We start from the raw sequence: 13,649 nt of genomic DNA on the forward strand, positions 1-13,649 counted from the left end.
ACATGGACAAATGAGTCAAAATAGAGATATTAGACAGAACACATTGGCTAATGAGTGAAAATGGAGGTTTGAGACAGTACGCATGGACTAATGATTCAAAATGGAGGCACGAGACAGAACACATGGGCTAATGAGTCAAAATGGAGTCAGAAGACAGAACACATGTGCTAATGAGTCAAAATGAAGGCGCTAGACAGAACACATGGGCTAATTAATCAAAATGGAGGTATGAGACAGAACACATGGGCTAATGTGTCAAAATGGTGGCACGAGACAGTACACATGGGCTAATGAGTCAAAATGGAGTCACGAGACAGAACACATGGGCTAATGAATCAAAATGGAGGTACGAGACAGAAGACATGGGCTAATGAGTCAAAATGGAGGCACGAGACAGAATACATGGGCTAATGAGTTAAAATGGAGGTACGAGACAGAACACATGGACTAATGATTCAAAATGGAGGCACAGACAGCACACATGGGCTAATTAATCAAAATGGAGGAACAAGACAGAACACATGGGCTAATGAGTCAAAATGGAGACACGAGACAGAACACATGGGCTAATGAGTCAAAATGGAGGCACGAGCCAGAACACATGGGCTAATGAATCAAAATGGAGGAACAAGACAGAACACATGGACTAATGATTCAAAATGGAGGCACGAGATAGACCACATTGGCTAATGAGTCAAAATGGAGGTTTCAAATTCAAATTTTTTTTTATATAGCCCTTCGTACATCAGCTGATATTCTCAAAGTGCTGTACAGAAACCCAGCCTAAAACCCCAAACAGCAAGCAAAGCATGTGAAAGAAGCACGGTGGCTAGGAAAAACTCCCTAGGAAAAACTCCCTAGAAAGGCCAAAAACCTAGGAAGAAACCTAGAGAGGAACCAGGCTATGAGGGGTGGCCAGTCCTCTTCTGGCTGTGCAGGGTGGATATTATAACAGAACATGGTCAAAATGTTAAAATGTTAAAATGTTCATAAATGACCAGCATGGTCAATTAATAATAATCATAGTAGTTGTCGAGGGTGCAACAAGCACGTCCGGTGAACAGGTCAGGGTTCCATAGCCGCAGGCAGAACAGTTGAAACTGGAGCAGCAGCACGGCCAGGTGGACTGGGGACAGCAAGGATTCATCATACCAGGTAGTCCTGAGGCATGGTCCTAGGGCTCAGGTCCTCCGAGAGAAAGACAGAAAGAGAGAAAGAGAGAATTAGAGAGAGCATATTTAAATACACACAGGACACCGGATAAGACAAGAGAAATACTCCAGATGTAACAGACTGACCCTAGCCCCCCGACACATAAACTACTGCAGCATAACTACTGGAGGCTGAGACAGGAGGGATCAGAAGACACTGTGGCCCCATCCGATGATACCCCCGGACAGGGCCAAACAGGCAGGATATAACCCCACCCACTTTGCCAAAGCACAGCCCCCACACCACTAGAGGGATGTCTCCAACCACCAACTTACCGTCCTAAGACAAGGCCGAGTATAGCCCACAACGATCTCCGCCATGGCACAACCCAAGGGGGGGGGGGGGGCGCCAACCCAGACAGGAAGACCACGTCAGTGACTCAACCCACTCAAGTGACGCACCCCTCCCATGGACGGCATGGAAGAACACCAGTAGGCCAGTGACTCAGCCTCTGTAAAAGGGTTAGAGGCAGAGAATCCCAGTGGAAAGAGGGGAACCGGCAAGGCAGAGACAGCAAGGGCGGTTCGTTGCTCCAGCCTTTCCGTTCACCTTCACACTCCTGGGCCAGACTATACTTAATCATAGGACCTACTGAAGAGATAAGTCTTCAGTAAAGACTTAAAGGTTGAGACTGAGTCTGCGTCTCTCACATTGGTAGGCAGACCATTCCATAAAAATGGAGCTCTATAGGAGAAAGCCCTACCTCCAGCCGTTTGCTTAGAAATTCTAGGGACAATTAGGAGGCCTGCGTCTTGTGACCGTAGCGTACGTGTAGGTATGTACGGCAGGACCAAATCGGAAAGATAGGTAGGAGCAAGCCCATGTAATGCTTTGTAGGTTAGCAGTAAAACCTTGAAATCAGCCCTTGCCTTAACAGGAAGCCAGTGTAGGGAGGCTAACACTGGAGTAATATGATCAAATTTTTTGGTTCTAGTCAGGATTCTAGCAGCCGTATTTAGCACTAACTGAAGTTTATTTAGTGCTTTATCCGGGTAGCCGGAAAGTAGAGCATTGCAGTAGTCCAGCCTAGAAGTAACAAAAGCATGGATAAATTTTTCTGCGTCATTTTTGGACAGAAAATTTCTGATTTTTGCAATGTTACGTAGATGGAAAAAAGCTGTCCTTGAAACAGTCTTGATATGTTCTTCAAAAGAGAGATCAGGGTCCAGAGTAACGCCGAGGTCCTTCACAGTTTTATTTGAGACGACTGTACAACCATCCAGATTAATTGTCAGATTCAACAGAAGATCTCTTTGTTTCTTGGGACCTAGAACAAGCATCTCTGTTTTGTCCGAGTTTAAAAGTAGAAAGTTTGCAGCCATCCACTTCTTTATGTCTGAAACACAGGCTTCTAGCGAGGGCAATTTTGGGGCTTCACCATGTTTCATTGAAATGTACAGCTGTGTGTCGTCTGCATAGCAGTGAAATTTAACATTATGTTTTCGAATGACATCCCCAAGAGGTAAAATATATAGTGAAAACAATAGTGGTCCTAAAACGGAACCTTGAGGAACACCGAAATTTACAATTGATTTGTCAGAGGACAAACCATTCACAGAGACAAACTGATATCTTTCCGACAGATAAGATCTAAACCAGGCCAGAACTTGTCCATGTAGACCAATTTGGGTTTCCAATCTCTCCAAAAGAATGTGGTGATCGATGGTATCAAAAGCGGCACTAAGATCTAGGAGCACGAGGACAGATGCAGAGCCTCGGTCTGACGTCATTAAAAGGTCATTTACCACCTTCACAAGTGCAGTCTCAGTGCTATGATGGGGTCTAAAACCAGACTGAAGCGTTTCGTATACATTGTTTGTCTTCAGGAAGGCAGTCAGTTGCTGTGCAACAGCTTTTTCTAAAATTTTGGAGAGGAATGGAAGATTCGATATAGGCCGATAGTTTTTTATAATTTCTGGATCAAGATTCGGCTTTTTCAAGAGAGGCTTTATTACTGCCACTTTTAGTGAGCTTGGTACACATCCGGTGGATAGAGAGCCGTTTATTATGTTCAACATAGGAGGGCCAAGCACAGGAAGCAGCTCTTTCAGTAGTTTAGTTGGAATAGGGTCCAGTATGCAGCTTGAGGGTTTGGAGGCCATGATTATTTTCATCATTGCGTCAAGAGATATAGTACTAAAACACTTTAGTATCTCCCTTGATCCTAGGTCCTGGCAGAGTTGTGCAGACTCAGGACAATGGAGCTTTGGAGGAATACCCAGATTTAAAGAGGAGTCTGTAATTTGCTTTCTAATGATCATGATCTTTTCCTCAAAGAAGTTCATAAATTTATTACTGCTGAAGTGAAAGCCATCCTCCATTTGCGAAGGCTGCTTTTTAGTTAGCTTTGCGACAGTATCAAAAAGAAATTTCGGATTGTTCTTATTTTCCTCAATTAAGTTGGAAAAATAGGATGATCGAGCAGCAGTAAGGGCTCTTCGATACTGCACGGTACTGTCTTTCCAAGCTAGTCGGAAGACTTCCAGTTTGGTGTGGCGCCATTTCCGTTCCAATTTTCTGGAAGCTTGCTTCAGAGCTCGTGTATTTTCTGTATACCAGGGAGCTAGTTTCTTATGACAGATGTTTTTAGTTTTTAGGGGTGCAACTGCATCTAGGGTATTGCGCAAGGTTAAATTGAGTTCCTCGGTTAGGTGGTTAACTGATTTTTGTCCTCTGACGTCCTTGGGTAGGCAGAGGCAGTCTGGAAGGGCATCAAGGAATCTTTGGGTTGTCTGAGAATTTATAGCACGACTTTTAATGCTCCTTGGTTGGGGTCTGAGCAGATTATTTGTTGCAATTGCAAACGTAATAAAATGGTGGTCCGATAGTCCAGGATTATGAGGAAAAACATTTAGATCCACAACATTTATTCCATGGGACAAAACTAGGTCCAGAGTATGACTGTGGCAGTGAGTAGGTCCAGAGACATGTTGGACAAAACCCACTGAGTCGATGATGGCTCCGAAAGCCTTTTGGAGTGGGTCTGTGGACTTTTCCATGTGAATGTTAAAGTCACCAAAAATTAGAATATTATCTGCTATGACTACAAGATCCGATAGGAATTCAGGGAACTCAGTGAGGAACACTGCATATGGCCCAGGAGGCCTATAAACAGTAGCTATAAAAAGTGAGTGAGTAGGCTGCATAGATTTCATGACTAGAAGCTCAAAAGACGAAAACGTCATTGTTGTTTTTTTTTTTGTAAATTGAAATTTGCTATCGTAAATGTTAGCAACACCTCCGCCTTTGCCGGATGCACGGGGGGTATGGTCACTAATGTAACCTGGGGGTGAGGCCTCATTTAACACAGTAAATTCATCAGGCTTAAGCCATGTTTCAGTCAGGCCAATCACATCAAGATTATTATCAGTGATTAGTTCATTGACTATAACTGCCTTGGAAGTGAGGGATCTAACATTAAGTAACCCAATTTTGAGATGTGAGGTATCACAATCTCTTTCAATAATGGCAGGAATGGAGGAGGTCTTTATACTAGTGAGATTGCTAAAGCGAACACCGCCATTTTTAATTTTGCCCAACCTAGATCGAGGCACAGACACGGTCTCAATGGGGAAAGCTGAGCTGACTACACTGACTGTGCTAGTGGCAGACTCCACTAAGCTGGCAGGCTGGCTAACAGCCTGCTGCCTGGCCTGCACCCTATTTCATTGTGGAGCTAGAGGAGTTAGAGCCCTGTCTATGTTCGTAGATAAGATGAGAGCACCCCTCCAGCTAGGATGGAGTCCGTCACTCCTCAACAGGCCAGGCTTGGTCCTGTTTGTGGGTGAGTCCCAGAAAGAGGGCCAATTATCTACAAATTCTATCTTTTGGGAGGGGCAGAAAACAGTTTTCAACCAGCGATTGAGTTGTGAGACTCTGCTGTGGAGCTCATCACTCCCCCTAACTGGGAGGGGGCCAGAGACAATTAATCGATGCCGACACATCTTTCTAGCTGATTTACACGCTGAAGCTATGTTGCGCTTGGTGACCTCTGACTGTTTCATCCTAACATCGTTGGTGCCGACGTGGATAACAATATCTCTATACTCTCTACACTCGCCAGTTTTAGCTTTAGCCAGCACCGTCTTTAGATTAGCCTTAACGTCGGTAGCCCTGCCCCCTGGTAAACAGTGTATGATCGCTGGATGATTAGTTTTAAGTCTAATACTGCGGGTAATGGAGTCGCCAATGACTAGGGTTTTCAATTTGTCAGAGCTAATGGTGGGAGCCGTCGGCGTCTCAGACCCCACAACGGGAGGAGTAGAGACCAGAGAAGTCTCGGCCTCCGACTCCGACTCGCTTAATGGGGAGAACCGGTTGAAAGTTTCTGTCGGCTGAATAAGCGACACCGGTTGAGCATTCCTACAGCGTTTCCCTCCAGAAGCCATGAGAAAGATGTCCGGCTGCGGGGACCGTGCGAGGGGGTTTATACTAACGTTACTATCTGTACTTACTGGTGGCACAGACGCTGTTTCATCCTTTCCTACACTGAAATTACCCTTGCCTAACGATCGCGTCTGAAGCTGGGCTTGCAGCACAGCTATCCTTGCCGTAAGGCGATCGTTCTCCTGTATATTATAAGTACAACGACTGCAATTAGAAGGCATCATGTTAATGTTACTTAGCTTCGGCTGTTTGAAGTCCTGACGAACCATGTCCAGATAAAACCTCCGGGGTGAAAAAGTTGAATGAAAAAAGTTGAGTGAGGGAAAAAGTAAAAATATACGGTAATGAAAAAGTAAAAAACCGTCAGGAATCAAAGTAAGATCGGCAACAAAAACGCACAGCAGCGTAAACAAGTCTGCAAGTTGTGACCGGAAGGTTTGAGACAGTACGCATGGAATAATGATTCAAAATGGAGGAACAAGACACAACACAAGGACAAATGAGTCAAAATAGAGATATGAGACAGAACACATTGGCTAATGAGTCAAAATGGAGTCACGAGACAGAACACATGGGCTAATGAGTCAAAATGGAGTCACGAGACAGAACACATAGGTTAATGAGTCAAAATTGAGGCACGAGACAGAACACATGGGCTAATGAGTCAAAATGGAGGCACGTGACAGAACACATGGGCTAATGAGTCAAAATGGAGGCACGAGACAGAACACATGGGCTAATGAGTCAAAATGGATGCACGAGACAGAACACATAGGCTAATGAGTCAAAATGGAGGCACGAGACAGAACACATGGGCTAATGAGTCAAAATGGAGCACGAGACAGTACACATGGGCTAATGAGTCAAAATGGAGTCACGAGACAGAACACATGGGCTAATGAATCAAAATGGAGGTACGAGACAGAACACATGGGCTAATGAGTCAAAATGGAGGCACGAGACAGAATACATGGGCTAATGAGTTAAAATGGAGGTACGAGACAGAACACATGGGCTAATGATTCAAAATAGAGGCACGAGACAGAACACATGGGCTAATTAATCAAAATGGAGGAACAAGACAGAACACATGGACAATTGATTGAAAATGGAGGCACGAAACAGATCACATGGGCAATGACTCAAAATGGAGGTACGAGACAGAACACATGTGCTAATGAGTCAAAATGGAGGCACGAGACAGAACACATGGGTTAATGAGTCAAAATGGAGGCACGAGACAGAACACATGGCCTAATGAGTCAAAATGGAGGTATAAGACAGTACACATGGGCTAATGAGTCAAAATGGAGTCACGAGACAGAACACATGGGCTAATGAATCAAAATGGAGGTATGAGACAGAACACATGAACTAATGTGTCAAAATGAAGAACCTAGACAGTACACATGGGCTAATGAGTCAAAATGAAGAACCTAGACAGTACACATGGGCTAATGAGTTAAAATGGAGGTACGAGACAGAACACATGGGCTAATGATTCAAAATGGAGACAACAGACCGAACAAATGGGCTAATGATTCAAAATGGAGGCACGAGACAGATCACATGGGCTAATGACTCAAAATGGAGGTACGAGACAGAACACATGGACTAATGAGTCAAAATGGAGGTACAAGACCAAACACATTGACAAATGAGTCAAAATAGAGATATGAGACAGAACACATTGGCTAATGAGTGAAAATGGAGGTTTGAGACAGTACGCATGGACTAATGATTCAAAATGGAGGCACGAGACAGAACACATGGGCTAAAAGTCAAAATGGAGTCAGAAGACAGAACACATGTGCTAATGAGTCAAAATGAAGGCGCTAGACAGAACACATGGGCTAATGATTCAAAATGGAGGCACGAGACAGATCACATGGGCTAATGACTCAAAATGGAGGTACGAGACAGAACACATGGACTAATGAGTCAAAATGGAGGTACAAGACCAAACACATGGACAAATGAGTCAAAATAGAGATATGAGACAGAACACATTGGCTAATGAGTGAAAATGGAGGTTTGAGACAGTACGCATGGACTAATGATTCAAAATGGAGGCACGAGACAGAACACATGGGCTAATGAGTCAAAATGGAGTCAGAAGACAGAACACATGTGCTAATGAGTCAAAATGAAGGCGCTAGACAGAACACATGGGCTAATTAATCAAAATGGAGGTATGAGACAGAACACATGGGCTAATGTGTCAAAATGGTGGCACGAGACAGTACACATGGGCTAATGAGTCAAAATGGAGGCACGAGACAGAATACATGGGCTAATGAGTTAAAATGGAGGTACGAGACAGAACACATGGGCTAATGATTCAAAATGGAGGCACTAGACAGAACACATGGGCTAATGAATCAAAATGGAGGAACAAGACAGAACACATGGACTAATGATTGAAAATGGAGGCACAAGACAGATCACATGGGCTAATGAGTAAAAATGGAGTCACGAGACAGTACACATGGGCTAATGAGTCAAAATGGAGTCACGAGACAGAACACATGGGCTAATGACTCAAAATGGAGGTACGAGACAGAACACATGTGCTAATGAGTCAAAATGGAGGCACGAGACAGAACACATGGGCTAATGAGTCAAAATGGAGGCACGAGACAGAACACATGGACTAATGAGTCAAAATGGAGGTACAAGACCAAACACATGGGCTAATGAGTCAAAATGGAGGCACGAGACAGTACACATGGGCTAATGAGTGAAAATGGAGTCAGGAGACAGAACACATGGTCTAATGAATCAAAATGGAGGTACGAGACAGAACACATGGACTAATGAGTGAAAATGGAGTCAGGAGACAGAACACATGGGTTAATGAGTCAAAATGGAGGCACGAGACAGAACACATGGACTAATGTGTCAAAATGAAGAACCTAGACAGTACACATGGGCTAATAAGTCAAAATGGAGGTACGAGACAGAACACATGGGCTAATGATTCAAAATGGAGACACCAGACAGAACACATGGGCTAATGAATCAAAATGGAGGAACAAGACAGAACACATGGACTAATGAGTCAAAATGGATGTACAAGACCGTACAACAAAGGCTAATGAGTCAAAATGGAGGCACGAGACCAAACACATGGACAAATGAGTCAAAATAGAGATATGAGACAGAACACATTGGCTAATGAGTCAAAATGGAGGTTTGAGACAGTACGCATGGACTAATGATTCAAAATGGAGGCACGAGACAGAACACATGGGCTAATGAGTCAAAATGGAGTCAGAAGACAGAACACATGGGCTAATGAGTCAAAATGGAGGCACGAGACAGAACACATGGGCTTATGAAATAAAATGGACGCACGAGACAGAACACATGGGCTAATGAGTCAAAATGGAGGCACGAGACAGTACACATGGGCTAATGAGTCAAAATGGAGACACGAGACAGAACACATGGGCTAATGAGTCAAAATGGAGGCACGAGACAGAACACATGGGCTAATGAATCAAAATGGAGGAACAAGACAGAACACATGGACTAATGATTCAAAATGGAGGCACGAGACAGACCACATTGGCTAATGAGTCAAAATGGAGGTTTGAGACAGTACGCATGGAATAATGATTCAAAATGGAGGAACAAGACACAACACATGGACAAATGAGTCAAAATAGAGATATGAGACAGAACACATTGGCTAATGAGTCAAAATGGAGTCACGAGACAGAACACATGGGCTAATGAGTCAAAATGGAGTCACGAGACAGAACACATGGCCTAATGAGTCAAAATGGAGGTATAAGACAGTACACATGGGCTAATGAGTCAAAATGGAGTCACGAGACAGAACACATGGGCTAATGAATCAAAATGGAGGTATGAGACAGAACACATGAACTAATGTGTCAAAATGAAGAACCTAGACAGTACACATGGGCTAATGAGTCAAAATGAAGAACCTAGACAGTACACATGGGCTAATGAGTTAAAATGGAGGTACGAGACAGAACACATGGGCTAATGATTCAAAATGGAGACAACAGACCGAACAAATGGGCTAATGATTCAAAATGGAGGCACGAGACAGATCACATGGGCTAATGACTCAAAATGGAGGTACGAGACAGAACACATGGACTAATGAGTCAAAATGGAGGTACAAGACCAAACACATTGACAAATGAGTCAAAATAGAGATATGAGACAGAACACATTGTCTAATGAGTGAAAATGGAGGTTTGAGACAGTACGCATGGACTAATGATTCAAAATGGAGGCACGAGACAGAACACATGGGCTAAAAGTCAAAATGGAGTCAGAAGACAGAACACATGTGCTAATGAGTCAAAATGAAGGCGCTAGACAGAACACATGGGCTAATGATTCAAAATGGAGGTACGAGACAGAACACATGGACTAATGAGTCAAAATGGAGGTACAAGACCAAACACATGGACAAATGAGTCAAAATAGAGATATGAGACAGAACACATTGGCTAATGAGTGAAAATGGAGGTTTGAGACAGTACGCATGGACTAATGATTCAAAATGGAGGCACGAGACAGAACACATGGGCTAATGAGTCAAAATGGAGTCAGAAGACAGAACACATGTGCTAATGAGTCAAAATGAAGGCGCTAGACAGAACACATGGGCTAATTAATCAAAATGGAGGTATGAGACAGAACACATGGGCTAATGTGTCAAAATGGTGGCACGAGACAGTACACATGGGCTAATGAGTCAAAATGGAGGCACGAGACAGAATACATGGGCTAATGAGTTAAAATGGAGGTACGAGACAGAACACATGGGCTAATGATTCAAAATGGAGGCACTAGACAGAACACATGGGCTAATGAATCAAAATGGAGGAACAAGACAGAACACATGGACTAATGATTGAAAATGGAGGCACAAGACAGATCACATGGGCTAATGAGTAAAAATGGAGTCACGAGACAGTACACATGGGCTAATGAGTCAAAATGGAGTCACGAGACAGAACACATGGGCTAATGACTCAAAATGGAGGTACGAGACAGAACACATGTGCTAATGAGTCAAAATGGAGGCACGAGACAGAACACATGGGCTAATGAGTCAAAATGGAGGCACGAGACAGAACACATGGACTAATGAGTCAAAATGGAGGTACAAGACCAAACACATGGGCTAATGAGTCAAAATGGAGGCACGAGACAGTACACATGGGCTAATGAGTGAAAATGGAGTCAGGAGACAGAACACATGGTCTAATGAATCAAAATGGAGGTACGAGACAGAACACATGGACTAATGAGTGAAAATGGAGTCAGGAGACAGAACACATGGGTTAATGAGTCAAAATGGAGGCACGAGACAGAACACATGGACTAATGTGTCAAAATGAAGAACCTAGACAGTACACATGGGCTAATAAGTCAAAATGGAGGTACGAGACAGAACACATGGGCTAATGATTCAAAATGGAGACACCAGACAGAACACATGGGCTAATGAATCAAAATGGAGGAACAAGACAGAACACATGGACTAATGAGTCAAAATGGATGTACAAGACCGTACAACAAAGGCTAATGAGTCAAAATGGAGGCACGAGACCAAACACATGGACAAATGAGTCAAAATAGAGATATGAGACAGAACACATTGGCTAATGAGTCAAAATGGAGGTTTGAGACAGTACGCATGGACTAATGATTCAAAATGGAGGCACGAGACAGAACACATGGGCTAATGAGTCAAAATGGAGGTACGAGACAGAACACATGGGCTTATGAAATAAAATGGACGCACGAGACAGAACACATGGGCTAATGAGTCAAAATGGAGGCACGAGACAGTACACATGGGCTAATGAGTCAAAATGGAGACACGAGACAGAACACATGGGCTAATGAGTCAAAATGGAGGCACGAGACAGAACACATGGGCTAATGAATCAAAATGGAGGAACAAGACAGAACACATGGACTAATGATTCAAAATGGAGGCACGAGACAGACCACATTGGCTAATGAGTCAAAATGGAGGTTTGAGACAGTACGCATGGAATAATGATTCAAAATGGAGGAACAAGACACAACACATGGACAAATGAGTCAAAATAGAGATATGAGACAGAACACATTGGCTAATGAGTCAAAATGGAGTCACGAGACAGAACACATGGGCTAATGAGTCAAAATGGAGGTACGAGACAGTACACATGGGCTAATGAGTAAAAATGGAGGCACGAGACAGAACACATGGGCTAATGAGTCAAAATGAAGGCACGAGACGGAACACATGGGCTAATGAGTCAAAATGAAGGCGCTAGACAGAACACATGGGCTAATTAATCAAAATGGAGGTATGAGACAGAACACATGGGCTAATGTGTCAAAATGGTGGCACGAGACAGTACACATGGGCTAATGAGCCAAAATGGAGGCACGAGACAGAACACATGGGCTAATGAGTCAAAATGTAGGCATGAGACAGAACACATAGGCTAATGAGTAAAAATGGAGGCACGATACAGAACACATGGGCTAATGTGTCAAAATGGAGGCACGAGACAGAACACATGGGCTAATGATTCAAAATGGAGGCACGAGACAGAACACATGGGCTAATGAGTCAAAATGGAGGCACGAGACAGAACACATGGGCTAATGAGTCAAAATGGAGGTACGAGACAGTACACATGGGCTAATGAGTAAAAATGGAGGCACGAGACAGAACACATGGGCTAATGATTCAAAATGGAGACACCAGACAGATCTCATGGGCTAATGACTCAAAAATGAGGTACGAGACAGAACACATGGACTAATGAGTCAAAATGGAGGTACTAGACCATACACAAAGGCTAATGAGTCAAAATGGAGGCACGAGACCATACACATGGACAAATGAGTCAAAATAGAGATATGAGACAGAACACATTGGCTAATGAGTCAAAATGGAGGTTTGAGACAGTACGCATGGACTAATGATTCAAAATGGAGGCACGAGACAGAACACATTGGCTAATGAGTCAAATTGGAGGCACGAGACAGAACACATGTGCTAATGAGTCAAAAAGAAGGCGCTAGTCAGAACACATGGGTTAATGAGTCAAAATGGAGGCACGAGACATTACGCATGGACTAATGATTCAAAATGGAGGCACGAGACATTACACATGGGCTAATGAGTCAAATTGGAGGCACGAGACAGAACACATGTGCTAATGAGTCAAAATGGAGGCACGAGACAGAACACATGGGTTAATGAGTCAAAATGGAGGCACGAGACAGAACACATGGGCTAATGAGTCAAAATGGAGGCACGTGAAAGAACACATGGGCTAATGAGTCAAAATGGAGGCACGAGACAGAACACATGGGCTAATGAGTCAAAATGGAAGCACGAGACAGAACACATGGGCTAATGAGTCAAAATGGAGGCACGAGACAGAACACATAGGCTAATGAGTGAAAATGGAGGCACGAGACAGAACACATGGGCTAATGATTCAAAATGGAGGCACGAGACAGAACACATGGGCTAATTAATCAAAATGGAGGAACAAGACCGTACACAAAGGCTAATGAGTAAAAATGGAGGCACGAGACCAAACAAATGGACAAATGAGTCAAAATAGAGATATGAGACAGAACACATTGGCTAATGAGTCAAAATGGAGGTTTGAGACAGTACGCATGGACTAATGATTCAAAATGGAGGCACGAGACAGAACACATGGGCTAATGAGTCAAAATGGAGGCACGAGTCAGTACACATGGGCTAATGAGTCAAAATGAAGGCGCTAGACAGAACACATGGGCTAATTAATCAAAATGGAGGTATGAGACAGAACACATGGGCTAATGTGTCAAAATGGTGGCACGAGACAGTACACATGGGCTAATGAGCCAAAATGGAGGCACGAGACAGAACACATGGGCTAATGAGTCAAAATGGAGGCACGAGAAAGTACACATGGGCTAATGAGTCAAAATGTAGGCACGAGACAGAACACATAGGCTAATGAGTCAAAATGGAGGCACAAGACAGAACACAT

Source organism: Salmo salar, chromosome 18, assembly GCF_965601325.2.
Source record: "Salmo salar chromosome 18, fSalSal1, whole genome shotgun sequence".
In the NCBI taxonomy this organism is placed as follows: domain Eukaryota; kingdom Metazoa; phylum Chordata; class Actinopteri; order Salmoniformes; family Salmonidae; genus Salmo; species Salmo salar.